Genomic DNA, 3,452 nt, shown 5'->3' with positions numbered 1-3,452 from the left:
CCACAGGCAAGTCCCTCAAGAGTACTACTGTTCGCTAGTACTCATAATGTGACTGCAGGTGGATCCAACTGCATTAATGTAGGCCTGGCACTAGACTGTGGTGATTGAATGTTGAAACCGTGCAATGCGTCAGCCCCCTAGTTCAATATTCGTGGTACGAATGGGAACATCTGTGTAATATGATGGGATGTATAAAGAATAAGATGACAGACGAATGTGATCCATCCGTTACTCGTACAGACATTCATTTGTATGGCCCTAAAGTCTCCATAGTTGATATGTAGGGTGAGGAAATGCTAGAATTGATACGCGCATATACACACATCAAAAAAAGTTTGGCATCACCTCGGTTCCGAGAGTTTCGGAACCTGTACAGAAAATTGAAATAGAGTTCAACATAAACATCATTTCCGCCCTTTTTATTGCTCATGAAAACCACACATTGCATGTTGTACCACCATACAGCGAGACCTACAGAGGTGGTGGTCCAGTTTGCTGTACACACCGGTACCTCAAATACTCAGTAGCACGTCCTCTTGCATTGATGCGTGCCTGTATTCGTCGTGACATACTATCCACGAGTACATCAAGGCACTGTTGGTCCTTATTGTCCCACTCCTCAATGGTGATTCAGTGTAGATTCCTCAGAGTGGTTGGAGAGTCACGTCGTCTATAAACAGTCCTTTCCAATCTATCCCAGGCATGTTCGATAGGGTTCATGTCTGGAGAATATACAGACCACTCTAGTCGATCAATGTCGTTATCCTGAAGGAAGTCATTCACAATATGTGCACGACGGGGGAGCGAATATTCGTGCACGACGAATGCCTCGCCAATTCTTTCTTTTCTTTCTTTTGCTACTGCGTTTAACCCGCATTGCGCAGGGTCGGCAGGGTTAAGTACGGAATTGGCATGGTTAACTTTAAGGGGTGGCCAGATGCCCTTCCTGCCGCCACCCGATACCCCCCAGGACGGAACTAGTGCACCCCAGCTGTCTGCGTCTAGTGTAAATCGTGAAATAGTGTGAATGTGTTTCAAATATCTGCGAGTCGTGTAACTGAGGCGGGACGTGGGGACCAGCCCAGTATTCACCTAGGAGGATGTGGAAAACCGCCTAAAACCACATCCAGGCTGGCCGGCACACCGGCCGTCGTCGGTAATCCGCCGGGCGGATTCGATCAGGAGCCGGCGCGCCTACCCGTGTCCAGGAAGCAGCGCGTTAGCGCTCTCGGCTACCCTGTCGGGTGACGAACGCCTCGCCAATATGCTGCCGATATGGTTGCACTATCAGTCGGAGGGTAGCATTCACGTATCGTTTCCATGACCACCAGCGGCGTACGTCAGCCCCACACAAATGCCACCAGGCAACCTCCACCTTGCTGCACTCACTGGACAGTGTGTCTAAGGCGTTCAGCTTGACCGGGTTGCCTCCATACACGTTCCGACGATTGTCTGGTTGAAAGCATATGCGACAGTCATCGGTGAAGAGAACGTGATGCCAATCCTGAGCAGTCCATTCGGCATGTTGTTGGGCCCATCTGTACTGTGCTGCATGGTGTCGTGGTTGCAAAGACGGACCTCGCCATGGACGTCGGGAGTGAAGTTGAGCATCATGCAACCTATTGGGCACAGTTTGAGTCGTAACACGACGTCCTGTGGCTGCACGAAAAGCATTATTCAACATGGTGGCGTTACTGTCAGGGTTCCTTCGAGCCATAATCCGTAGGTAGCTTTCATCCACTGCAGTAGTAGCCCTTGGGCGGCCTGAGCGAGGCATGTCATCGACAGTTCCTGTCTCTCTCTATCTCCTCCATGTCCGAACAACATTGCTGTTGTTCACTCCGAGACGTCAGAATACTTCCCTTGTTGAGAGCCCTTCCTGGCACAAAATAATAATACGGACGCGATCGAATCGCGCTATTGACCATCTAGGCATGGCTGAACTGCAGACAATACAAGCTGTGTACCTCCTTCTTGACGATGTGGAACGGCCGGCCGCGGTGACCGAGCGGTTCTAGGCGCTTCAGTCCGGAACCGCGCGACTGCTACGGTCGTAGGTTCGAATCCTGCCTTGGGCATGGATGTGTGTGATGTTCTTAGGTTAGTTAGGTGTAAGTAGTTCTAAGTTCTAGGGGACTGATGACCTCAGATGTTAAGTCCCATAGTGCTCAGAGCCATTTGAATTTTTGATGTGGAATGACTGGAACTGATCGGCTGTCGGATCCTGTCTAATGCATGCATACATGCATGGTTGTTCACATCTTTGGGCGGGTTTAGTGACATTTCTGAACAGTCAATGGGAGTGTGTCTGTGATACAGTATCCACAGTCAACGTCTTCCTTCAGAGGTTCTGGGAATCGGGGTGATGTAAAACTTTTTTTGATGTGTGTACATGAAACGTACAGGTGTTGTGAATTTCGATGACATGTGCTGTCCATTATGAATCACTGCAGAAATACTGTGTATGTAAGATGCAAGAGGGTTGTGCTATGAATATGTTGACTACTGGAGCAAAAATAGTGTAACTATCTACCAATTACAAAAATGTAAGTAGATTGTCAGTATGAGTTCAGGCCCAAATTCCAAGAACTAATAAGGGGAGGGGGAGGTATCGGGTTACACATTCAGAGTCGGGTTACATGCTTGAGTGACTTATATTCAAGGTTGGCATTACGAGTCTGAGTGCACCCCGAAAAATGGCAACAGCGCATGGCGGCTAGATGGTCACCCATCCAACTGCCGGCCCCGCCCAATAGCGCTTAACTTCGGTGATCTCACGGGAACCGGTGTATCCACTGCGGCAAGGCCGTTGCCCAGCCCAGTGAAAGTATGTCGCCTTTTGCGGGAGGCTCACTCCTCTAACACTGACACATGGCGAATAGCTGCGGATGCTGCAGCAACCCAGCAATGGACGAGAAAGTTGCATCATTATAGATGTAATCCTCTCCAACCTGGTTGCTGGCACACAAGGCGCTTTTGCTATATAAATTCTGGCAGAGGCATCTTCTGTACATAGTAATAACAGCAAACAGATCTCATCACATCGTTGTAAATATCAAACGCTGCTACACATACACACCTAGATTACGAGGAACTCCCCTTCGCACCCTCCCCCCACTCCCAGCCCGCACTCGCCGGATGAGCCAATTGAGAGGCCAGCAGGGTATGTAACCCTCTCGATCGGCCGCGGCTACCACTAAATCTCTGTCAGCAAACGAGAGAGCTTCACAAGTCTGTCCAACACGATGCCAGACCATTTCCCGAGGAATGGTAGAGAAATTTGCATTATTTAAACAATATGTACGTGCTCGGAGACCATGACTGCGGTTACCCTTGACGCTGCATCACAGACAGGAGCGCCTGCGACGGTGTACTCAACGACGAACCTGGGTGCACGAATGGCAAAACGTAATTTTTTGGATGAATCCAGGTTCTGTTTACAGCATCATGAT

General features: G+C 49.4%; 1 pseudogene; it reads right to left on the bottom strand.

The window, feature by feature from the left end:
- Positions 1–2,697: 2,697 nt before the first annotated feature.
- Positions 2,698–2,814, bottom strand: LOC126472034 (5S ribosomal RNA; annotated as a pseudogene).
- Between the last annotated feature and the right edge of the window lie 638 nt (positions 2,815–3,452).

Source organism: Schistocerca serialis, chromosome 3 (genome assembly GCF_023864345.2).
Source record: "Schistocerca serialis cubense isolate TAMUIC-IGC-003099 chromosome 3, iqSchSeri2.2, whole genome shotgun sequence".
Classification (NCBI taxonomy): Eukaryota; Metazoa; Arthropoda; class Insecta; order Orthoptera; family Acrididae; genus Schistocerca; species Schistocerca serialis.
The sequence above is the reverse complement of the archived record's forward strand: the minus strand, read 5'-3'. Positions and strand labels throughout refer to the sequence as shown.